The sequence below is a fragment of the Coptis chinensis genome, chromosome 7, assembly GCF_015680905.1.
Source record: "Coptis chinensis isolate HL-2020 chromosome 7, ASM1568090v1, whole genome shotgun sequence".
Classification (NCBI taxonomy): Eukaryota; Viridiplantae; Streptophyta; class Magnoliopsida; order Ranunculales; family Ranunculaceae; genus Coptis; species Coptis chinensis.
In genome coordinates this window covers 16,460,001-16,487,471 of record NC_141462.1, presented here as the reverse complement: position 1 = coordinate 16,487,471, position 27,471 = coordinate 16,460,001, and the positions used below count along the sequence as shown (strand labels likewise).

General features: G+C 35.0%; 1 long non-coding RNA gene and 1 pseudogene across 1 annotated transcript; both read left to right on the top strand.

The window, feature by feature from the left end:
• Positions 1-4,053: 4,053 nt before the first annotated feature.
• LOC147486273 (uncharacterized) lies at positions 4,054-4,972 on the top strand. The gene is made up of 3 exons (XR_015201941.1): positions 4,054-4,136; positions 4,703-4,796; positions 4,924-4,972. It is a non-coding gene; the product is annotated as an uncharacterized LOC147486273 (long non-coding RNA).
• A 17,572-nt stretch (positions 4,973-22,544) lies between these two features.
• On the top strand, positions 22,545-23,308 carry LOC147486272 (putative carboxylesterase 18 pseudogene; annotated as a pseudogene).
• Positions 23,309-27,471: the final 4,163 nt, after the last annotated feature.

Here is a 27,471-nt window from a genome sequence, read left to right as displayed (position 1 = left end):
TTAATTATCCGCATATTTGAAATTGTTTATGGGTTTTTGGAAGTTGAGAGTGCGTCACACCTCGGAAATCGAAGAGTCGGGGACAAATAATGTTTTTCCGAATTCTGTCAAAATTCGGGGTGTTACAGCACGCTCTTGCCTGAACCAATGTCCAGTGTTTTGAGGGCGTGTGCGCTCCCGTGATAGCCTACTATGGGCGTGGGCGCGCTCCGTGTAGAATTCTTAAAAAAATATTTCTGAACCAAACAAGGGTGGGTGGGTTTAATGGGGTTTTGGTAGGGACGAAAATACTAAAGGAAACGAATTTAAACATCACTAAGACAGCAGCGGCGCCATTTGATAATTGATAAAACACTAGTTTTACCTACTATTAACTATTTATGCTATGAATAAGTAAAACTAAATGCTTGGTTACTGCTATATATATCAAAGTTATCTACTCTTGGTTATCGGGAAATATGTAGAGTAGAGAATTCGTTCCACTCCTAGTTGTTTAAACGTAAGTTTCCACTAGTTTAATCGATTCTAACAAAACGAATGAGAGTAATGAATTGAAATTATACTAATATGGCGATTGAACTAATTTAGATGTTTTAACTTATACTATGATAATTGAATACTAAAATATGAATATGGAGAAAGGATTAGGGGGATTTGAATTCACTTGATGTATTCCTAATATGCTAGTGTAGATTATTGCAATCCGAATCAAATAAGATTAAGTGTTTGATCCCTAATTACTCATAGCAATCTCTGCCAATGATAAGAGCCCAAAACTGTAGTTTTAACCCTGTAACAGTCATACTTTTAGACCAATTATGTGAGTAATAATTAAGAGTTAACACTGATTACGTGTTTTTATGCATTTCAGGCTTCAAAGTCCATTATGTGTAGAAATGTGCCACTTTAGCGAGATAAATGAGCAAGGGTTGGTTACTAAGGAGTTCCGTGATTAAAGGCCAAGATTCAAGAAGACAAAGCCTTTCTAAAGCCCGGTCAAAAGCTGAAAAGTCGACGCCGCGGCGTAAAGACACACAAAGTCAGTAGAACTTTCGAAGGCCGTATCTTTGGACTCAGACTTCGGAATGGGGCCTACCTTATGTCAAAACGACCGGATCGGAAAGAGCTTTCCAATGGTTTAAGCCTTGGTCCAATAAGAGGAGCAGAAGTAGACGAAAAGTCTGTTGAAGCCAACTACAGCTAAAGAGGCCTTTTTGGACTGAAAGAATTGGGTTTTGGGCCTGATTCTCTGGCCCAAAATATGGATCCAAGCCCATGCACGATTTTTGGATCTGAAAACATATAAAAACAAAAGCTTAGCTCTTTGTTAATGGTAGCTAGTTAGACCTAAAACTATAGATAATTCTAGATCTAGTTTTCATTTAATAAAATTAAGTTTAGTTTAATTTCAATTATTGTTTTAGATTAATCTTTAGAATCATTGTTCTTCATTAGTTTGATAAATAAAATAGCTAGTTTGTCAATTTCGATTCTTGTCATCTACAATTGTTTAGATATAAATTCCTTTATTACGTAGATAGCTAGACCTAGATTAGTTAGATTATTAATTTAGTATTTGAATCATTGGTTTATTATTCATTAGATTAATAAAATAGTGTTCTCCATAATCTAGTTTTATTTCCATTAATTGTTTAGTTTCAATTCGTAGATTCAATTATTTGTCAGTATTAGGTTAATTCAATTATTACATGAGTAGTTTTGAATTGAGTTTAAACAAGCAAAGTTTCAATCTTTATATCATGTCTTGTTTGAATTCCATTGGGAATGATAGCATGATGATTCTCGGCTAAACCTCCATTTAAGGGGCTTGAGAAGCCTTGATGAAAGCTTGATCCCGATTATCGGAGGGTCATCGTAATTTCCTTTCCACTCTAGAAATGATTAGTTCACCATGAGAATGGGTGTAATCGTTCACATGTTAGTTATGAATTGTTAGAAATGCCATGTGTAATTAGGGATTAGGAGTAACTGCATTGTTCTCGAAAGCGATTCAATTCGGATTACTGACGATTAAATCGTTAGTAGGATTAAGTCGAGTTAAGGTGGAATCAATCCCCTTCAACTCCTTGTCATAGAATCGACGTATCATTCCCGTAGTTGTTCTAATAGTCGACTAGTTGCATCTTGTGGGTAGTTGCATCGTAGTCTAGTTGCCATTTCGTAAATCTCTCATTAGACTTTAGTTAAGATTACTTATACTTAGAGAACACAGCATGCGGAAGGACTAGAGTGGAACGAATTTGTTACTCCACTCTATTTCGATAGAATTGAGAGTAGAACTTTGATAAATATAGGCACGTAAAATAGTTTTAGTTTACTTACGTTTTGAGTTTCATCGTTCATTTCGTAGGTAAACTTTTATCATTTTTATGGTTTATTAGCCAACTAATAATTAGCATGTGAGGAAGTCCAACCCATTCTCATGGTGAATCAACTAACATACTAGAGTGAAACTCTTAAAAGGTAATAATCCTAACTAACACATCAAGTCTTCATCAAGCTTCATCAAATCCCTCTAATGGAGGTTTAGCTAGAAGTCATTAGACTATCATAAATATATAAATAAGAAGAAGACATAATAAAGAACAAACTTGGATTTTATTAATCTAAATGAATAATGAAGAACAAATAACTAACTTAACACTAATGAAGAAGCTAATGAATTAAAACTTAAGTTTAAACTAATTAATAACTAAGTCTAAATTTTAACTATTTATCTCTAATTAATTATATTGATCTAACTCTAAGTATCTGGAGAGTTATGCCTTATTCCTCTTTATATAAGAGAGGGCTAGGTTTACAATTTCGTGCATGGGCTTTGGAGCCATGTTTTGGGCCCTTAAATTAAGCCCAAAACCTAATTACATATGTCTAAAAAGAGTTTATCTGTTGGAAATTACTGCAATAGCCTTTTCGTCCACTTTTGCTCCTCTAATTGGGTCAAGGCCTGGACCGTAAGAAAGCACTTTCCGAGCCAGTCGTTTTGACATTTAATAGGCTAAATTCCAAGGTCTGAGTCCAAAGATACGGATTGCGGAAGTTCTATTGACTTTCCTGCTCTATTTCTGCCTGCGTTGACTTTGACTTTTCAGCTTTGACCGGGCATTAAAAAAACTTATTCTCTTTGAATCTTGGCTTTTAATCATAGAACTTCTTAGCAACCAACCTTTTCTCCTTTATCTCGCAAAAGTGACATGTTTCTTCATATATTTGACTCCAATGCCTGAAATACATAAACGCACGTAAATAATACTAACTCATATTTATTATCTCAATTAGTAGAGTACACCATAATTAACATGGACATTTAAATTGGACCAACCTTTTTTCTACCACTAAATACCCTTGATCAAATATTAAAACAAATTATTCAATGCCCTTAAAATGGACTATTTTGTCATTTCAGTTTTTGCTTCCGTTTATACCCTTAAGTTTACATAATACCTTTAAGGATTTTTGTGTAAATTCAAGTCGGAAATAAAATGCACGCACCATTTCAATTGTCCGTGAGGTACGCTTACCATTAATACCACTTTTATTAACATTTATACCGACTTCATTACTAGAAAACCAGTTACATCGTTCTAGCTTCTCTTTTTCTCTCCAATCTCCTCTCATTATTGAAAAATTAAAAGGCCATGGACAATAAAACCATCTGACTATTTCTCTAAATTAGGTATGATTGTTACTTTCAATTCTCTAAATCATGAGAATTTCCTTTTATTCATCAGATTTTGATTTTTTTGAGATTTCTATTTGGATTAATTCACTGCTAAAAAGATGATGTGGAGGATGAAGGGAAGGGTTTTGAATAGAGATGGGAAAGAGTTATCAGTGTCCCTGATACAGGTCTTTTTTGTTTCTTCTCCTTTATATTTTTTTAATACATTCATTATTTTTACTGCAACGAGTTTGGCTTATAATCACATAGTTTGGCAGGAAAAATATACATCCTCTTTCAATTTATTCAAGCATGTAAAATTCTTTCTATGTAAACTGCAGAGGTCTGAGGAGGTTGGAGATCTTGTCGAGTATGGACTTGAGCCCCACGAGTATGCACCAGTCGTGAATGCTCTTCGGAAGAACCCCCATGCATGGCTTGATTTCATGATGAAGTAAGTTTATTATGATGTTAATCATGTTATCTACTTATCTATAACCACAAAGTTTATTGATTTGTTAATAAAAATCTCGGACCCTAAGGTGGTGGTCATTAGAATATAACAAAAACATTATAAGTGCCTCAAAGGCTTGGAACCACAGCCTGAATGCTCCACTAAGGTTTGTGCTAAGCGCGCATCAAACCACAGCCTATTGAATGTCTGGCATCTAAAGATGATCTCATCTTCATAGAACTAATCATGGCAAACTATGTGAACATGTCAAAATTTCTAGCTGTAACTTCATGTCATAATCAAAATCATAAAAGAACCAAAATCAAGTCACCTTTCAAAGAGCGAAAGTACTATCAATCAAATATGCAAAACATAGAGAATGCAAGATTCTATTTATCACATTTTTTTTGATGTAAAAGCTTCTGTATATGGTCCCTGATAAATAAAAAGTTAAATTCATGCAAACAAGTGAAACAAAAAGAATGTAAAGATTCCTTTAATTATCACGTTTGATTTAAAAGCTTGTGTATCTAGTCCTTGGCCTGAATTAAAGTGAACTGGTGCAGGTTCGAGCTGGGATTGGAGAAGCCTCAGCCAAGAAGAGCACTTGAGAGTGTGAAAGAACCCAATATATGTTGAATTTGAGACTTTGAAGGAAAAGTATACTACTTAGTTTCCTCTACCAGTTCATTCACTTCATTTATGTTTGGTTGTTTAATTATTTATATTATTTATTTATATTATCATTCACTAATATGGTGGAAGCAACAAATTTGGATGATTGTAGGCAAGCATTTGTCGGACAACGACTTCATATGAGACTTGATGGGGGCGTCGAGGTTTGTACACGAGTTTATTTCTGTTCATGTTGGCTAGTTTGATTCCTGTATTGGATTTTGTAGTATGTACTTGAACAAGTTTGTAAAAATCAGGTGATTTTAGGTTGCTTTTGGGATTCAAGTGTAAAATATAGGTCTGTCATTTTCTTTTAATATGCATTGCACAACCTAAAAATCTATGGGCCGGTATATTAGACAACTTAACTTAGTTGCTTTTTATATTAGACCTGAAATGGAAGCTATGCTATATTGCTATTGCTTTACAATAGATCGTCTCAACACATTACATGGACCAGATAGTGTTCATGACTTTATTGGCACACTTTCTTTACATTTTCATTTATTTGTCGCTGATAAATGGAATTATTTGTACAGTATGGGAGTTGGCTGGGGTTGGATTCCCTGTGATTGTGGTGTCTGATTTTTAGAAGAAGTTGATTCATACAATATTCGTTTCAGTTGCATGTTTAATAACTTTATCATTTGTTTGTTAAAAAGCCGCAGTACATCACAAATACAGCAAACATTTGTTCCATATATCCTCCGACACACACAAATACACCACATAAGAATTTCTGACGTCGTTTTTGTTGGTTACAGTGTTACTGCATTGTTGTGAAGTTGCCGGTAATATCATCATCAAGGTTTTTCATTAGGAAGCTGTTAAAGCTTTCCCTATATGCAACTGAACTTATATCAGTTGTTCAATATAAGAATAATTTCCATGGATTATAGCGGGCTATAAAGATGGGATACAAAACAATGGAGGTAGTGCGAGACTAAATAAAGAAATTCAAGTTGTCAAGCATAAGGCAAATCTACTTTAGGTAATTGGGTCTGCTATCCGGTAGCATAGGGTATGTGGAAGAATCAAGATCAAGCTATGAAGGGACTCAAACAACCTTGTGGGTTTATATACTAGCTTTTCTAAAGGTCCCATCAAGATGCAGCATTGAACCATGACTTATTATTAATTTAGAATATTTCTTTTATTGTAAAACCTTTTGTTTGCAAATAAAGTGTTTCCGCATTATGTGTAAGGCTTTGGATATAAACTTCACAATCTATTACTGTCATTTCAAAATACTTCTAATGTAGAGGTTGAGAATAAAGTGGAATTTGAAGGGCCAAAGATGGAGGAATTGAGCGAGTCGAAGGAAGGGGTGGAAGCACTGGTTATTGCTATCGATACTGCGGAGGTTATTGAACCAGTTGAAGAAGTTGTTTCGGTGATTGAAGAGGTGGTTCACCAAGTGACCATAATTAGTATGTATACAATTCATCTTCTGTAAATTCTATTCTCTATTGCTGAACTACTATTAAGTTGTTCTCGATTGCATTGTTTTGATCTCAGTATTTGTTCCTTGGTAGTGGTATGACCTCTTGAATCGAGTTGTTGTTAGATACGTTTAGTGATAGTGATATGTATTGATGTGGCTTTAGTTTGCTAGCACCTATCTTGCTCTTAGCTTTCATTACAATTTGACTACAGGTTTGTATCCATTAAAGGCTATTTTTCTCATTAACTTTGGAGTAAGTAAGAAATCAAATAATGGTGCTAGACTCACAATCACAACTAATATTGGAGTTGTCTTTGGATTTATTGTTGGAATTTCATTCCCATCGCTTTTAGTTACCAAGGTAATCTAATGTGAATCTCTTTATATCTTTACTCTTTTTTTTCAAGGATGTGTGGACGGTGATGTTATTGGAAGTCATATTAGTTTGCCTGATGGAGATTTGTGTGCATCGAAAGTGTTGGATATGGTGAGGTATAAGGTGAAAAAGTTAGCGTTTGAATTGTCACACCAAAAGGAAGAATCAAAGAAAAGTTGTACCAGGTATGTCATTGTCTAACTTAATAACTTTAATTTGAAGAACGTTAGGTAGACCGCTACATTGCTTAATATGTTTTAGTGCACTGCACAACCTAAAACTCATTGTCCAAAGGAGGTAATTGTGCATTATATTGTTATAGGTATTGAGGTGATGAGTTTGTTTCTTTGATGTTAGTAGATGTGTAGGACTACCCACACTAAAACTCATTGATACCCAAAGAGAAAAGTAATTGCTCCTAATATCCAACTTGATCATTGATAGTCAAGGTAAAGAGGCTAAGGCACCGCGGCAATACCAAGCCTCATAGGTATGGTTCTTTTCTTTTCTAGGCATTTGTTAACTTATGTACTTTTCTTTTATAGGCATTTGTTTAACTTATGTACTTTGAACTAACAAGTTAGTGTTGTTGAATGATTTTTTTGGGAGCTTTACATGTTTTGTTCCTCTAGAAATTAGAAGATAAGCCATTTTTCTCAAAAGTAGCTTGGTAGATATGTTGCATAAATAAACATTTATACTGCCTGATAGGATTGGATATGGCATATATACTTTAGTATTGATATTGTTGTTGTGGCTACTGCGACCTTTGTTGGGTCACACCATTCTCAGGTTGGGTTTGGAGTGTAAGTTCTTAACCCCTAAGTGATTAGATCGCCCGCCCTTTACGAGGCCTGCTCATTATTTTAACCAGGTGAGAGGAGTTCATAGTGTAACTAACTTTACTTTACATAGATTGCTTAGAATTTTACGCACGGTGAGAAAAGTTTGTAATGTAAGTAGAATATGATTGATAGTTTGTTACCATCACAGTACAATTAGACTATCTTGACAAGGAATAGCTTATTCATCCCTTTTGAAATATGGCTACAACAAAACATATATTGTAAGCTCAAAGGTAATAATTGAGCCTGATTCTAAATATAATTCTTGGCTGCTTGGAGGGTGTACTAATTAATAGATAGCAGGAACTAAGCACTTTTACAATTTCATAATATGGTTGATTAAATGAATATGCATGATTCATTAATGATAACTTATTAGGTAAACATATTAATTTTATTATTACAATTTCATAAAAGAAGTTCAACTAATTATTATTATTACTAGATTAATTCTATATCTCAATTGGACGAAGAAGACATGACTGTAAAAGAAGTAACAAAGCCTGTTACCGCGTTCCTGTGGCCAAAGCTCCTACTGGTTCATGGGTACTTATTGAAGGGGTTGAGGCTTCAATAATGAAAACTACTACACCTTGCAATGTGAAGTATGCCGAAGAGGTTTACATATTGAGGCCTTTGCTTTCCATCATGATTGTTGTGCATAGTGCCCAGTTTTGGATGGTTTAGAATGAGCTGGACCATTCCTATGAAACCATGGTTGAAGTTTGTTGAAAGCGGTTTTATTTTGGGTACCCTTTTATTTTATCTTCTTTGCTGGGTGTAGTGTTGACTGTTGCTAATCTACAATATGCAATTCTTCAATGAGCTTATCTACAATTTGAATGCTAAAGGTAGCAACTAGCAAGTTAGAAGAGTTCCAATCTGAGGTATTTTTTTTTTGAGCTTATTACGCTTTACATTTTACCATTTGACAAATGAACGAATAAGATGATTCAAAAATGTATGTTTATGAAGCTACATTCAATGGTATATTTATTTGATGATAATTATTAATTGGCTTACTCTGATTGGTTTAGGGACACCTGAATTGGCCTTCTTCCTCATTTACATTTGAGAGATTGTACGTGATTGTTGGTCATTGGTAGGACTCTAAGCTTCTTTTCCAACAACAATAATATTGAACATGCTAGAAGACTTGAGTTTTCTTAGAACAAGCAGCTATTTAAGTATAACAAGAAACACATCAATACCCACCAAAAAACTCTGTAGCTTAAACTTTTATGATGTGTTTATTTGTATTAGTTTTTTCTATAACGACGAAGGAAATCATCTTTGTTTTTAGTTGTTTTGACCAAATGTAATTACGCAATTATGAGAAATAAGATGTACTGATGTTTCACTTATATTTTTATCTAAAATCTAGGGTGCATCCTGCACACCCTAGAAGCGCTAATATTTTTAGTAGCTCGAGTTCTATTTCTTTGCAAATGCTTGCACATTTCTGTAAAAGAGCACTTCCTGAATTATGTGGGGCCAAAGGTTGATGGTACAAATTAAGTTGGAGCAATTGATGACAGTGAAGGAAGTTCTTAGGCATTGAAGTCGTGTTTGTTTACTCCTCTGTGTGAAACCCATAAAATTAGCTCTCTTCAAGAACTTAACCTCCTTACCAGATCTTCATCTTAGAAATTTTGAGGCAGTAAATCAATGATTTTTTAACACAATTTTATAATGCACATACTTCAAATGTGTCACAAAGACTTTCAGGACCATATACATTCATCTCATTTTTTTTTTCTTAGTGTAATGCACACTGACCTATTGTGTTTACTAGCACACCATTGCTACTATCCCTTTTCCCAAATAAAAAAAATTGTAGTTTTTGTAACACGTCGCTAGATTTTCTGAATATGAATTAGTAACAATCTGACATATAGCTTTCCTCTTGATAACTATGTTCACATTATCTTCAATAAGTTTTGTTTGTCATTCATGTGCAGAGCATGTGCATTTTGCTAGTACACATAATTGGTCTAAATGTAATGATATTAAACTAACTACAGTTTTGGGCTCTTATCATTTAGCTTTCTAACATTTGAGACGTCCCTGATTTATTGTAATATTCCTTTTTGTCCTCCTGAATTATTGTGAGTAAAATTTGACACCCTAAGATAGCTTAAAAGGGGACTGCTATTATATATAGGGTCTTTTTGTAGTACGTCACACTATAATAGGGCATATTTGAGTTTAGTCACACGAAGTTCAAATATTTGATTTTAGTCACACTCTGTCAACTTTTCTGTCTCAATCTGTTAGTCAATGTATTTGACTAAGTCAAACCGTACATTGACCGTATATATATACATAACCTCCTTTTTTTTTAATACAATCCATCATCACTCACCACTATACTCGAGGACAATCTTAGTGGTAGAAAACAAATTCTATCAATCTGGTCTAACAACTTGAATCTCGATGAATATCGAAAGTCAATTAAATTAGGGTACTCAACAAACAAAACTAGGGTTAATGGTTCCCCAAACAAAACAAAACATTCTTCAAAATTACTCACATCCAATTGGGAATTAATGGCATTTGAAAGAAGTTAAGAGGCAGGGACAAAGAGAGATCGCAATTTGTTAACTTCTCCTCAAAAGGTATGTGCTTCTGGAAAATACAGTTTTCAAAGTCTTGGTACAGTGATTGGTTTATAAGAGATTCCAAATGATACAATACCACTTTTGAGTGCCTTGAGTTCATATTCAGTCTATATGGGTGAAGAAGTAAGTTTAATTTCTCCATTAAGTTGCTATCTGCTTGTTCAATCTGGTGACAAGAGTCCCCGCAAAATTGCTTAACCGATAACCTTTCCTTCGATACTATCCGCAAGAAACCTTCTACCATCACTTCATGACTCGGGGGCATGACACCATCTTTCTACTCATTGACCAATTTCCCTATCTTGGGCATTTCTCCTAGTCGCTCAAGGACCGGCTATCCCTCCCTTTGTTTGCTTGCTTCAAAACCTTGTTAAGCTCTTCACAATAAGTCTCTAGGTGCTCTAGCTTATCTTTCAACTCACCCAAGGAATATTTCATTTCTGAAACCTCCATCAAAGCTGCATCTCTACTTTCATTGGCTTCCATCAATTCTTTCTTTAAGGATTCCATTGACATTATCCCCATGTCCTTGAAAGTTTGTGAAAAGTTTTGCCTCAAATTCTACTCGATTAGGTGATGCTTCACTCTTGTTCTTCTTCCTTAGTTGAGGGAATAACCTTGAAAGAAGTGGTCCTTTGTTCTTGAATGTGATTGAACCCGATTTAATGAGAATCGGATGGAGGAGCTGTACTCTTGATCAAATTCTTCCCAATTTTGTTACTGATTTCAGTTTCACTACTAATAGTTGCGGGCTTGCGCGTTATTGCAAGTCGTTATGGATTTCAAGTCCAAGAAGCATTTCTTCTGCTTGACTTGATAATGTCTACACAGGGGATGTTTGAAGTACAGTTGTTATATGATTAGTACAAGAACTTGAAATGGATTTATGATCTTCTTCAGCTGGATAACTCTGTAGCTCTCTGCTAAAAGAAGAAAGTGGCAAAGGCGGTAGCATTGACCCCTTTAACTGATCGCAATTCGAGAGATTGTTAGAGTATAGTGGTGAGTGATGATGGATTGTATTAAAAAAAAAAGGTTATGTATATATATACGGTCAATATACGGTTTGACTTAGTCAAATACGTTGACTAACAGATTGAGACAGAAAAGTTGACAGAGTGTGACTAAAATCAAATATTTGAACTTCGTGTGACTAAACTCAAATATGCCCTATTATAGTGTGACGTACTACAAAAAGACCCTTATATATACTTGAAATGCCTGACTCTGTTATAGACATACCATGCACTTCTTAAAAAAATTCCAACCTACTCGGCATTTGAAATGCAAACTACGTAAGTATGTACATATTGTGGGTGTGGGTTGGTACTTCGTTAATTCAAAATGAGCGACCCTGCCTTAACTCTACCATCAATAACAATTAGCACAATACTTTAAGCGCTCATGGAACACTCTAAACCATATATTTATGTGTCCCTCATATTGGTGCTCTATAGTCTATACAAAATTAGACATCACGTCCGTGTACGTAATATTTGTATTAAGTAAAAACATAGAAATAAAGATTAATAAGAAAAAGAAATAAATAATTTTATCTCGATTAATTTGCAAACAAAAAACAAAGTAAATTGGGTAGAACAATCATTTGAGAAAAACTATATATATGCTAAGAACATGGCAAATGAGAAAAACATTAAGGTACGGTAGCACTATTAAATGAATTTCTTAACAAATAAAGAGAAAAAAAAATTAAGTTAGCACAAGTAAGGTGGTGCGTAATATGCAACTAACAGGAGTCCTCTGAGATCAATTAATATGCAATTGTATATCAAGTTGGTTACTTCAAAAGATTCCCAATCGACTACGCCATACAATTCACCTGATGGCTAATCCATTCTAAAACAAACAGTATACTTAATTTACTTACTAAAAAAAAGGAACACACAAATTAAGTATTGAAAAAAGTGTCAAATTAATCTCCATTATTAGAACACCATGGCAACAATTTTTCCATCCATCAATAAGAGTGAAAGTAACAATGGTGCAGAGAAGTTATCAATTATAAGTCAAACCAACAATGTTTTCATAGCAAAATATTCTAAAAAACAAACTTGAAAACATGAGATGTCCAAAGTTGAAGATAGCTTACTGGTAGGAAGGGGGATGTTGAGCCACCATGATCTCAAGCTTAGTTACGTTGCAATGTTTGCAAGCGATCCATTTACGATATTATTCAAGTATACCATTGGTGTTTTACCTATAAGCTATCACAACCAATCAAAAACACCATCAAGACTTGAGTTTTACAAATCAATATAAACAGTCTGAACAAAAACATATACTATATACATTTCCAATCAGAAATTAACTTAATAATGAGAGTAGTAATAGTGGTAAACCATTTACCTAACTAACATCTTCAGCAATGTTGAGACCTTCGATTTCAGTTTGAGGTTTGACAGACACTGCTTTAGAAACAATAGACACTGAATAATAATACTTGTTTGATTTCTTAAAGTTTAGAGATGATGGTGAGAGGATTTGGGTTTTGAACAAATAAGGAAAACCCTAGAAACAACCGAAGAAAGTTGGAGAAAAGGAATAGCGAAAGCAGTAAGTTTTGTATTAAAACTTACCATATTAATAACAGGAAGAGGAGACTAATTTTAGATCTCATAACTCCATCGGAAGAGTAAAGTCGAATGAGATAACTACATTAGGGGTGTTAATTTTTGGTCTTAGAGTTTTAGCTGTGCTTTTCTACGTGAATTCGAAGGTGGATAAAGAAGGTTTTGGGGGACTCGTGGGATTTAGAATCTTATTTGTGGAGGACTCACCATATAATTCCTTATTCCCCGCGAGTAAGTTTTCCCCCTCCGGATTTTTATAGTGATCACAACCATTTGTTCATAGTTTCTACCAAAGGTTTGAATATAACAAATTTACTTATCAAGTGATGTTGCGAATCTAGTACATAGATAAGAAGTTAAGAACATATATTTGAGATAGTATACGTTAAATCTCATCGCTCCAAGACAAACCTAGTTTTCCTATATGATCAACATATGATCCATTTATTTGTAGAAAGACAGACTTAAAAATTCGGGTAAGAGTATGTATTATAAGAAATCAAAGAACAGACATTACCCACAAAACAAACTAACCAAAAAGAAACATGCAAGACTTTAAGGAAATGAATAACAACATCGAGTTGTTAGTATGTACTTGTGACAAAAGGGAAAAAGAAAAACGAACGAAAATCAAATATAGGAACGACATATATTAGTCTAATAAACCAAGCAATGAAGCACAAAAGCGTTCAAAGGCGCCGACGCAATAAGAAGTCAAATTAAAATGCAAAATAAACATACAATAAAGCAATTTATCACAAATATAACTCTAAGTGTTCCTGAGAACTATGGTTATTTCTTGCATAACTTCATCTACTTAGGAGTCTTTGTTAGGAATATACAACTTAATTGTACTTACTCTTTACCAATTACCAAATTATACAAATATTTTGTCTTGTAAGTGTCTTGTACTTCTTAGTTAAATCCGAGCCTAGTGTAGATACACTATGTCTTTAAGACAGATTTTCCCCATCATGGTGCTTGAAGGTTGATGGAAAACTGTCTCTCAAGATAGAACAAATTTTCTTCTATAGAAAGCTAGCACTTCAATTCTATAGAATTAGCGAACATAACATAGTATTTGACTAAGAACAGAGGGAGAAGAGAAAGATCATAACTCTATGTGATATAATGTGTCTTTCTCTCCAAATTCTTCCACTATTTATAGGTGAGTGGTACCTCTTCGAAACAACACAATGACTCTTGGGAAAAAGTAAGAAACTCTTTGAAAAGTCACATGTTTCGAAAGGACACACCATTTTGGCATAAAGCACTGTTTCGAACTAGTGCCTATTTCGAAAGGTCACACCTTTTTGGCATGATGCACTGTTTCGAACCAATGTACATTTCCAAAGGTCGCACCTTTTTGGCATAATGCAATATTTTGAACTAGTGTACCATTTTGAAAAGGTTTTCCTCACTTTACGTACTGTTTCAAGAGAAACCCATTTCATCTCAAGTGGAGTAACTTGGGAGACAAATTACTCATTCATATCTCAATGGATTTGTGCAAATCTATTTTTCTAACAATCCCCCACATGAATAAAAATTTGGCTTCTTCTATCATAAACATTGGATTTCTGTTCTTTTACAAATGAAAAGATACCGCATCATGTCAAGTAGCATGGGAGGCCTTGAACTTGCCGTAATGAAAGATGATAGGATTTAATTGGACGATCAGTAGACTTCAATTAATGTCCTTGAACTGTCAGCCATTTGTATAAACCTAGACAATCATCTTCAGGTAGTATCTTCTCGAATACTGTTGGTTCTCACGGTTGTGTTCATTTTGGCCTTGAACACTTCTTGGTTTCAGATAGTGTTTTAAGACATTTGCCTTTAAAATTCTCATAGAAGCGGCCCCACTTCGCACTAACATAGGTGATTTCTATAAAGTGTATTCTATAATATTCTACTTGAATAACATAACTTTTCAAGATATAGTAAATCATTAAAAACTTGACTTATCCTGGGTCTCGCGGTAGATATGCACTATCTTATATAGGAATGGGTTAGAGTATATTATTACTCTCCAATGCTAACTGAGTCACATACATAATTCAGTTGGCCATTTTAACCTAGATCTTGGGATCTCCAGTCAACTAGGTTGGTTTTTCCATTATGAGGACTCTTGGTTGATTATCTTAAAGGCTTTAAGCCTATTACCCTTGATAATCTTTCCACTTGCTCTCTTGTTAAATATTTTGTAAGAGGATCCGCAATGTTATCTTTTGACCTTACATAGTCGATTGAGATAACTCCATTTGAGAGCAATTGTCTAACGGTGTTATATCTATGACGTATGTGTCAAGACTTCCCGATATACATGCTACTCTGTGCTCTACCAATAACAGATTGGATGTCAGTGTATACACACTGTTGGCACAGGTTTAGCCCAGTTTTGAATATCTTTTAAGAAATTTTGAAGCCACGCACTCTGCTTCTTCTCCAGCCTTATCCAATGCTATGAATTCTGATTCCATAGTGGACCTCGCTATGCACTTTGTTTTGAGGATTTCCAAGAAACAGCTGCACCTCCAAGTGTAAAGACATATCCACTTGTGGACTTTGAGTTTTTAGTGTCAGATATCCAATTAGCATTGCAGTACCCTTCTGGAATGGCTGGATATCTTGTATAGTGCAGACCAAAATTCTGAGTATGCTTTAAGTATCCCAAAACTTTCAATATGGCAGTCCAATGATCTCTGGTAGGATTACTCGTATATTGACTTAGCTTGCTCATAGAGTATGCTATGTCAAGCCCTGTACAGTTCATGACATACATTAAAATACCAAGTATACGAGAGTACTCTAGTTGAGATATGCTATCTCTAGTATTTTTGGCTAAATTAAGATTTACGTCAACTGGTGACTTTTTTGGTGTGATGTTATATTTCTTGAACTTTTCAAGAATCGTCTTAATGTAATGAGATTGTGATAGAACAAGTCCATCCTCTGTCCTAGAAATCTTAATTCCTAGGATAACATCAATGACACCTAAATCTTTCATGTCAAACTTACTAGACAATATTTGTTTGGTAGATTTTATGACATTGATAAAACGTAGAACAATAGTTTTACCTACTCTTAAGTAGTTATGCATTGAATAAGTAAAACTAAAGCTATTTACTACTCTATGATCAAAGTTATCTACTCTTGATTATCATGCAATATGTAGAGTAGAGAATTCGTTCCACTCTTAGTTCCTTAGACGTAAGTTTCACTAGTTTAATCTATTCTAACAAAATCAATGAGAGTAATGGATTATAATTATACTAATATGGTGATTGAAGTAATTAAGATGTTTTAACTTATATTATAGCAATCAAATACTAAGATGTGAATATGGAGAAGGAATCAGGGGGATTTGATTCCACTTAGATAAATTCCTAATATGCTAGTGTAGATTATTGCAATCTTAACCAATAAAGATTAAGTAATTGATCCCTAATTATTCATGACAATCTTTACCAACTAATAATTAGCATGTGAGGAAGTTCAACCCATTCTCATGGCGAATCAACTAACCTACTAGAGTGAAACTCTTAAATACAATAATTCTAACTAACACATCAAGTCTTCATTAAAGCTTCATCAAACCCCTCTAATGGAGGTTTAGCTAGAAATCATTAGACTATCATTAATATATAAATAAGAAGAAGACATAATGAAGAACAATAACTTGGATTTTATTAATATAATGGAAGAGAGTTTAAGAATTGAAACTATATTAAAGACTAAATATTGAATAATCAACTAACTTAAAACTAATAAAAGAGTTATATGAATTAAAACCTAGGTATATATTACTTATTCTAAAAACTAAAATTAAACTAAGTCTAAATCTAAGTCTATGAATTAATAATTAAGTTCCTAAGTGTGAGTAAGAGCTTGGCCTTAGTCCTTTTTATATAAGAGAGGGCTAGGTTTATAATTTCATGCATGGGCTTTGGAGCCATGTTTTGGGCCATGAAATCAAGCCCAAAACCTAATTACATATGTCCAAAAAGGGATTCTCTGCTGAAATTTATTGCAATAGTTTTTTCATCCACTTTTACTACTCTGATTGGATCAAGGTCTGGACCATTATAAATCTCTTTCCGAGTCGGTCGTTTTGACATATAATAGCTTTAATTCCAAGGTCTGCGCCCAAAGATACGGCCTACGGAAGTTTTGTTAATTTTTCTGCTCTATTTCTGTCCGCATTGACTTTGACTTTTCATCTTTGACCAGTTTTAAAAAGGCTTTTTCTCCTTGAATCTTAGCCTTTAGTCATAGAACTTCTTAGCAACCAACCTTTGCTCCTTTATCTCGCAAAAGTGACATATTTCTTCTCATATTCGACTCCAATACCTGAAATACACAAAAGCACGTAAACAGTACTAACTCTTATTTATTATAAACATAATTGGTCTAAATGTAATATTATTAAGGAGTTAAAACCACAGTTTTGGGCTCTTATCAGACATCATATTACTATCCAAAATTAGCATATCGTCTACATAGAGACAAACAATAATATATCCCTTTTGAGTGCTTTTGACATAGACACACTTGTCACACTCGTTTATTTTGAAATCGTTTGACAACATTGCATTGTCAAATTTCTCATGCCATTGCTTAGGTGCTTGCTTTAATTCATATAAGGATTTAACAATTCAAGCTTGCAAACTTTCCTTTCTTGTCTAGGAGCAATAAACCTTTCGGATTGTTCCATATATATTTTTTCATCTAACTCACCATTCAAGAATGCCGTGTTTACATCCATTTGATGTATCTCAAATCCATGTATTGATGCTATTACTATTAGCATCCTTATGGAAGTTATTCTTGTAACTGGAGAATAAGTGTCAAAATAATATAATCCTTCCTTTTGTCTAAAGCCTTTGACCACAAGTCTAGTTTTATACTTGTCGATTGATCCATCAGTCTTAAATTTCTTTGTGAATATCAAATTATATCCTAAAGTCTTGGAACCTAGTGGTAAATCCACTAATTCTCATGTATGATTTTGCATTATGGATTCAATCTCGCTATTTATTGCTTCATTCCAATAAGTAGCTTCTGGAGATGACATTGCCTTCTTGAACGTTTGAGGATTATTTTCCAACAAGTATGTTAGAAAATCAGGTGCAAAAGACGTTGGCGTCCTTGACCTTTTGCTAAGTCTAGGTTCCTCCTCAATTTCGCTTTGTATATGATGGTTACTAGTTGTAGCATCTAAAGTTCTCTTTGTTGAACTTGGCTCTATACACATGTTATACGAAAATGTATTTTTAAAGAATAAAGTATTCCTTGACTCAATAATCATATTAACATGTATATCTTGAATATCTGATTTATGAACCAAAAAATGATATGCAATACTATTGTTTACATATCCAATGAATACACAATCAATAGTCTTGGGTCCTATCTTCACCTTCTTAGGTTTAGGGATTTCCATTTTAGCAAGACACCCCCACACTTTTAAGAATTTCTAGGAAGTCTGATGACCTTTCCACAATTCGTATGGTGTTTTATGCATCTTCTTGTTAGGAATTTTGTTGAGAATGTAATTGGCGGAAAGCAAAACTTGCCCCCCACAAATTCTGGGGTAAATCAGAACTTAACAACATAGCATTCATCATCTCTTTTAGAGTTCGGTTTTTGCGTTCCGCAATACCGTTTTATTGAGGTGAATAAGGAGCCATAGTTTGATGAATGATTCCATGTTCAGAACATAAACCTTTAAAAGGTGATTCATATTCACCTCCTTTATCACTCCTTATATCCATAATCTTTTTGCTTAGTTGATTTTCAACTTCATTTTTATAGTGTTTGAACACTTCAATTGCCTCATATTTACTTCTCAACAAGTAAACATAACTATATCTAGTGCTATCGCCAATAAAACTAATGAAATACTTTTTACCACCTCTAGTTTGCACGTACTTAAGATCACATATATCTGTGTATATTAAGTTTAGATGTTCAGTACTTCTTTCAATGGAATGAAAGGATGATCTGGTCAACTTAGATTCTACACAAGTTTCACATTTATGGTGTGGGTCTATTTTTATCTTTGGTATATAGTCCAAATTAATTAATCTACGCAAAGTATCATAATTAACATGTCCTAATCTACCATGCCATACATGTGAAGACTCAATCAAGTAAACAGAAGATTCAACTTTATTAGCGCAATAGTAAAACAAGACATCCTAAAGAGCCCATCCTGAATTAAAGATAGCCCTTACCCACGAATATATCACTCTTAGTCACTACAAATTTATCAAAAACAAAGACTAATTTAAAGCCATTCTTGCTCAGCAGCGACCTAGAAACCAAGTTCTTGCGAATGTTAGGCACGTTCCTTCCCAAAAGTCAACCTCACCACCACCTTTCCTTTGCCTTCAACCTTGGACATAGAAGAGTTTCCCATAAAGAGTTGTTCCTCCTTTTCCACAGCATGATTGGTGGTGAACATCGACTTTGTTGGAGCATATGTGGCGAGTAGCACCAGTATCCACCCACCATTCCCTTTCATTTCCATTCATGAGACATTCAAAAACCACAGCAGATAGGTTCATGTCATTAACATTGTCAGAAAACGTGTCCATTGTCACATTTGCTTCAGTCTTTTGCTTCTTGTATTTATTTGGCTTGAGACATTCACTTGCCTTATGTCCAGCCTTCCCATAGTTGTAGCAATTCCCCTTGAACTTAGTAGATTTACTACTCTATTCACCTTGAGCTTTGTCTTGGCACATCCTCTTTCCCTTAGCACTTGATCCTTCCACAACATTGGCCTTTGCCACTATGGGATCCTTGCCCTTCTTATCAGATAGACGGTTATCTTCCTCTATCCTTAGATGGACAATATGTTCCTCAAGATTCATATATTTGCATTTATGCTTAAGATAGTTCTTAAAATTCTTCCAAGATGGTGGTAATTTCTCAATCATAGCTGCCACTTGGAAAGATTCTCCTAGGGTCATTCCTTCAGCAATGACATCATAGAGGATTACTTGAAGTTCTTGGACTTGGCTTATAACGGTCTTACTATTCATCATTTTGAAATCAAGAAATCTATCAACTATGAATTTCTTCATGCCAGCATCTTCACTCTTGTGTTTCTTGTCCAACGAATCCCAAAGTTCCTTAGTAGTCTTGAACACACTATACACATTGTATAATGAGTCAGCCAACTCACTAAGGACATAATTTCTACACAAGAAATCAGCATGAAACCAAGCATCCTTGGCCAAAACCTTCTCCTTATCAGTTTCATTAGGGCTTACATCAGGAGCCTTATCCCACAAAAACCTTGCCAAGTTAAGGGTGGCTAGATAGAAGAGCATCTTCTGTTGCCAGTGCTTGAAATCAGTTCCATTAAACTTTTCAGGCTTCTCCCCATGAGGAACATAATGAGAAATAGCAGTAGGAACAGTAACATCAGGAGTAACTAGTGGTGTTGCCATATTCTGAAATACAACTACACTTTGTTATTCCTTTAAACCAAAATAGAAAAGAAAACAGAAACAAATTCGGTTCGGTAAAGAAGAAGAAGAAGGAAAAGAAATATGTCTTAAGTTATTAAGAAGATACAACTTAATTGTACTTACTCTTTACCAATTACCAAACTATACAAACCTTTTATCTTGTAAGTGTCTTGTACTTCTTTGTTAAATCCGAGCCTAGTGTAGATACATTATATCCTTAAGACAGATTTTCCCCCTCATGGTGCTTGAAGGTTGATAGAAAACTGTCTCCCAAGATAGAATGGATTTCCTTCTATAGAAAGCTAGCACTTCAATTCTATAGAATCAACGAACATAACATAGTATTTGACTAAGAACAAAGGGAGAAGAGAAAGATCAGAACTCTTCTCTCCAAATTCATCCACTATTTATAGGTGAGTGGTACCTCTTCGAAACAACACAGTAACTCTTGGGAAAAAGTAAGCAACTCTTTGAAAAGTCACATGTTTCGAAAGGGCACACCATTTCGACATAAAACATTGTTTCGATCAGTGCCTATTTCGAAAGGTCACACATTTTCGGCATGATGCACTGTTTCAAACCAGTGCACATTTCAAAAGGTTGCACCTTTTCGACATAATGCACTATTTCGAACCAGTGCACCATTTCGAAAAGGTTTTTCTCACTTTACGTAGAGAAACCCATTTCATCTCAAGTGGGATAACTTGGGAGACAAATTACTCATTCATATCTCAATGGATTTGTGCAAATTTATTTTTCTAATAGTCTTTTCCACTGAATATCATCAGGTTAATCTTCAAGCATCACATTCTCAAATGGTTGGTCTTAAGGAAATGAACAATCATTTGTACCTGCTTAACAAAATCATATAATGTGAGCTTATCAATATGTATACACATACACCAAGTTAAAATTCAAATAAGAGACATTAAGCTAGCATGTTCGGGACCTCAAATAGAAGCTCCTTTTGACTGCAATAAAACTGGAGAAACAAAACTTTGATTTGTAGTTGGAAAAAAAAAGCACAAAGTAATAAAATGAGGTATCCCTGTTCCCATTAGAAAACGCATAGTTTGTCCGAACGGTAAAGTTCATCTAGGAACCCTCTAAGTGATTATTAAGGAATGGACACATATCGATTTTATGTCATAGCAACATTAGCAAAAATTGTCCATATTATCGAAGCCAAAAATGGAGTGGATATGAATTATGATCAGACAAAGAAATACAACAATTTATATCATGTGTACTTTATTTATAATTATTTTGAACCATGGATCCACGTCTAACCAGGTTCAAGTGTTCAACCATGGATCTAACACGATAGACTTATTTACAAAATAAAAAGAATCGATACCTGATTTTTCATGTCCTTGTTTAGGCATTTAGTAATTGAACATAAAAGAGAAGAGCATACCAATTGATTTGATTGCACAGTACAAAAACATTTTGGTCTGAATGAAGTGCCTTGCAAGTTGCAACAAATGAGATGGGATAATTTCAAGTATAAACTATCAACAGTATATTTGGAAAAGAAATCGAGCCTTACAAATAGTTTTTTTCCTACTCCATTGTTGGTCCCCTTTTGGTAACACTGAACCTGTTTTTGCACAGCAGTCAGCAGCACCAATACTTACCCGCCATGTGCTATTGAAAATGAACCAATCCATTTTGCTTAGCTTTTTAATGATTCTTCTGCTCGATTGGCTTCTTGTGGTAGCAAGTGAGGGACGACTTCACAATACAAAAATAGTTTGGATATCCAATACAACCACGGGGTATTTGATTGATGGAGCAGATGAATTCACTGTTTGAATACGAAGAAGAAAACAATTGATGAGATAGATAAGAAACGTAAAAATACCATCGAACTTACAAAAAGATTTCTTTCACACCAAAATCACTCAACATTGATAGTGTGATCCATGAATCAGCATACCTTGCATGTTTTAGGATTTCTCCTCGATATAGAGAGCTGAAAACCTTCGAGTTTCTTCCAATTTTTTTGGCTGAACAGAGGTAATCAATTAGGATATTTAGGTCTGGGTCCTAATAATAGTTGGTTTATTAGGGTTTGGTCCAGAAAAACTTGAATATTAGGGTTTAGTCCTAATTTTGGTTGTTGACTGTTAGTCAACTGAGTTGACCGTGGTCAATCTTCTTGTATTTTTGAAATGGCAATAATACTCCTCGCGTGCAACATTACATGAATATATAAGTTAGACTTTGATACAATAAATAAGGTCATCTTCTAGGACTTGGTCCCTATTGCTATTTGACAAATTAGAGTTTAGTCCTACTTGTCAACCATTAGAATTTTCTTTTTCATAAAACCCAAAAAAGAAAACAAGTTGGTCTTTATTTAGAAAGAGATGACTGAGAAGTTGAATTCCACATCTGCTGTCCTGCCATGGAAGATAAAGATTGGACTAGCTCTCCTTAGTAGCATTATCGACTTCTCACATCACTTTGATAGTACCATTAACCGCCATCTCCTCGGATTCTTCGATACCGAAGCCAAAGTTTCTGCTCAAATAAGTAATGACATTAAGGTCTCTGATATAAAGGTAGATCCAGATCAAAACTTGTGGTTTCATCTCTGTCCCTTCTGAAGTTCCCGCTGACACAAAGCTTCCAGTGGTTTTCTTCTTTCATGGTGGTGGCTTTTCTTTCCTATCTCCTGATTCAAAGGCCTACAATGATGTCTGTAGTCAGTGTGCTAGGAAAACTCCTGCAATTTTTGTCTCGGTGAACTACCATCTCACTATCGATTTCCAGCTGCATATGATGATGGCTTTGATACACTAAAGTTTATGGATCGGAAAATTTTTGAAGGTTTCCCAGAAAATGTTGATTTATCAAGGTGTTTCTTAGCTGGAGACAGTGTTGTTGGGAACTTGGCACATTTTGTCGCACGCAGGTTTGTAGAAGCTAGAGTAGGTGAGTTTAATGAGCTCAAAGTAATTGGATTGATAGCGATTCAACCCTTCTTTGGTGGAGAAGAGAGAACTGAGTCAAAGATTCGACTCAAAGGAGCCCTCCATTAATTTCTGTTGAAAGAGCAGATTGGCATTGGAAGGTGTTTCTTATGGAATGAGCAAATCAGGATCACAAAGCAGTTAGAAGGAAATTCTAATGGTTGGCAAGTAGGACTAAACTCTAATTTGTCAAATAACAGTAGGGACCAAGTCCTAGAAGATAACCTTATTTTTTGTATCAAAGTCTAACTTATATATTCACGTGATGTTGCACATGAGGGGTATTATTGCCATTTCAAAAATACAAGCAGATTGACCACGGTCAACTCAATTGACTAACAATCAACAACTAGAACTAGGACTAAACCCTAATATTCAAGATTTTCTGGATCAAACCCTAATAAACCAACTATTATTAGGACCAAGACCTAAAAAACCCTAATCAATTCATCAATCTCTACTCCTTCCAATTTCTCGCTTTGTATGTAATAATTTATTTGTGTTTTGATGACAAAGAAAAATTGAGAGGGTTTAAAAGTCTTTGGAGAAGATAAAAAGAATGAAACTTTTTATGTTTTCTCTGTTGTTGTTGAGGTTATGCTAGTGTTGTTGAGGTTATGGGTGATGTAGAGTTAATTGTTTGGAGAAGTTTTAGGTTTTTAACTCTGGAATATGTGAGAGACCTTGGGTTTCCATTTTTAGTAATATTACTTTTTGTCATCCTGATTTTGCTGATTTCTCGTGAGTAATTTAGGGTATTTAAAATTTGCTTACATGGACAGCCTAAGAGAAGAGGAAAAGGGACTACTATTATATATATATATATATATATATATATATATATATATATATATATATATATATATATATATATATATAAAAAATATACAATTGGGGAATGCACATTATCCCCTTACAAAATTGTATTTCCATGAAACTACTAGTTTTATGCACCTTTTTTAACTTGACTCCTGCATCTTGGAGCTCGATCACACCAGGAACTGTTTTTGCCCTTCGCTCAGATGGCGGTGGTGGTAATGACACCTGTGTTGAAAGTGCAATTGGAATGAAACTGGCATTATTGATTAAGGTGCGTAAATGATTGGACAAGCTGTGAGCATTGGGCCAGGTTGGTATTTATGGTTTGAGTTGGTATGAGGTGCGTATGAAACAAATGGAGCAAATGATGGACTAAACTTTCAGGAGTTGGAAGGATTTCATTGTTCAGTGGTATAAGACGATTAAAACAAAACAAAACCATTTCCACAAGGGAATCGGTGGTGAACTTCTCTGTGTCTGGGAAGAATGCAAGATCAAATAAACGTTGAAGGATAAAGAAGGGAAGTTGGTTTTCAAGTAAAAGAATTTCATGCACAATAGGAGGTAACATCCAAATTGTATTAAAAAGTGGCTCTTCTATTTCCTTTGATGTGTAAATGAATTCAAGGGAGGATTCCTTGATATTGATGAAGAACTCGACAATGAAGCTTCTGAAGGAGTTTACTGCATGTTTTCTGTTAAAATAAAGTTCTAGTCTTTAGGGACATCATGTATTTGAATTGTTCAAACCACTAGCCTTTATTTGCGCTAAGTGGGCTGCTTTCTCGTTTAATTTGTTAAGATTGTGTATTGAATGGCTATTTAAGCCAAAGTTATCATGAATAAAACTAAGTCATTCAATCCAATTCATTCTCTAGATCAAAGTTCCCAACATTGTGGTATCGGAGCCACCACTGGGCCTGACAAATCAAAGCAGCAGCACAGAAGATGACTACAGAAGGGAGTTTCATACAACCATCCATTCCTCGCTTTAATGGTTACTATGACCATTGGAGCATGCTGATGGAAAATTTTCTACGATCTAAGGAATTTTGGGAACTGGTGGAGCTTGGCTATATTGAGCCAACAAGTACAGCAGTGCCAACTGCTGCACAGCAAAAGAAGAATGTGATAGGGTTATATACTAAAAGCATTACTTTTGTATTAACTCTAATTCTTTATTTTTTGAATGAGAATCATATGGGCAAATGTTATGCATATTATATATGTTATTAGTTATATGCATGTGTCTAATAGTTTATGTTGTAGATGATATGGTGTGGACACACAGAAGATCATATCATCAGTACCTTATAAAGTATAAGTAATCGTTCACAACCTAGATGGATTTGGACAAACCATTGGTACGGTTGTAGTATAATCTGGTATTAGTCTATCTTGACTATAGGATTACACTAGTACACTTTGTGTGTATTGAACAGGACCAAGTGAGGTTGTTTCTCTTTATACTGACTATATAAGAGAACAAACGCCTCTGTTATTATGGATGCTTGTCCTCCTAATCCGAATATAATAACGGGCACTTACGTGCATTGTCCATTACTTTAAATCATCAATGAGTGAGATTCATTGGTGAATCAACAAACTCGATGGATTGGGTAATGACATTGTATGTAAGGTGTGCTATTGATTATAGAAGGAATCTGTGTCCCGCAAGAAGTCGGGTTGATGATGTCCCCTTGAGGAGCTCAAAAAGACTGTCATGTAAACCCTGCAGGTGGATTTATTCCGACATGACAATGAGGTTGAGTGGTACTACTCAAGGACATAAGAAGTTGATTAATGTAGTTGTCAGTAACTTGACTTAATCAACGGACATTCGATATCTTAAACACGGGGAGATCAACGAGCATATAATATGGAGCCCATAAACGCTGACACGTAATTTGGGATTAGGGTGGTAGTGCAACAATGACCTTTAGTGGAATAAGCCATTTGTTGACGGACTTGGACCATGTGTTCAGGGCGAACATGGGAAGCCCAATCCTGTCAGGAGGCCCAACCCTAATTTCTCCTCATGGTCCCTGTTGTAGCATATAAATAGAATACTCTTTCTCTCTGGCCAAAATTCACTATTCACTGGATTAAAAAAAGAGGCAAGGAAAGATAGATCCAGAAAATTGGATCTAGCTTTGTGAGAAAGAAGGGGATTGGTAGATCGTTGCCCACACAACGTCCAATCTGTTCTAAAGGAATACAACAGAAGATCAAAAGGTTGATTTTGGATTTTATAAAGCTTGGATTCTCAGAGTTATCTAAACCGATTCTCAAAGGTATGTTTTCTTAATCCAAAATCGTGAGAACCCCATTGATTTCGCTGCGCGTGGGTTCTCGTGGTTTGTAGAAATTTTGTATTCTGAATAACGGTTCCTACAGAATGATGAGATGAAGCTAAAGGACATGAAAGTGAATAACTATCTCTTCCAGGCGATCGATCGGACCGTTCTTGACAACATTCTCAAGAAGGATACTGCCAAAGATATATGGGACGCCATGAAGAAAAAATTTGAAGGAAATGCAAGGGTCAATAGGTCTCATCTTCAAGCTCTCTGCAGAGAATTTGAAACTCTTGAGATGAGGTCCGGTGAAGGAGTGACTGAGTACTTCTCTAGGGTCATGACAGTGGCCAACAAGATACGAATTTATGGAGAAGAGATGCCGGATGTTAAAGTGGTGGAGAAAATTCTACGCTCTTTAACTGAAAAGTTCAACTATGTTGTATGTTCTATTGAGGAATCAAAGAACATTGATCTTCTTACTGTTGATGAGTTACAAAGCTCATTAATAGTGCATGAACAGAAGTTTAAGCGACATAATGGTGAGGAACATGCTTTGAAAGTGACATATGAAGTAGGAAGAGGTCGTGGTCGAGGTACCTACAGAGGAAAAGGAAGAGGAAGAGGGAGAGGTCGAGCAGATTTCAACAAGGCAACTGTGGAATGTTACAGATGTCATCAACTTGGACATTTTCAGTATGAATGTCCTTCTGGGAACAAAGAAGCAAATTATGCAGAGTTTGATGAGGAAGAAGAAATGCTTTTGATGTCTTATGTGGAGTTGTATACGGCCAGAAGAGAAAATGCATGGTTCCTTGATTTAGAGTGTTCTAATCACATGTGCGGCAATCAAACTATGTTCAATGAACTCGATGAATTTTTTTGACATTCAGTAAAACTGGGGAACAACACTAAGATGGATGTGATGGGAAAAGGAAGTGTTAAGCTGGTGCTGAATGGAGTTAATCATGTTGTTACTAAGGTATACTATATTCCAGAGTTGAGAAATAATCTCTTGAGCATAGGGCAGTTGCAAGAAAGAGGCTTGGCTATTTTGGTCAAGGGAGGGATGTGCAAGATATTTCATCCAGAGAAGGGTTTGATAATTCAAACCACCATGAGTGCCAATCGGATGTTTATCTTGGTGTCTCAGTCTCAAGTTCCCTCTCAAGTACAATCTGATCAGTGTTTTCACACAAGAACTC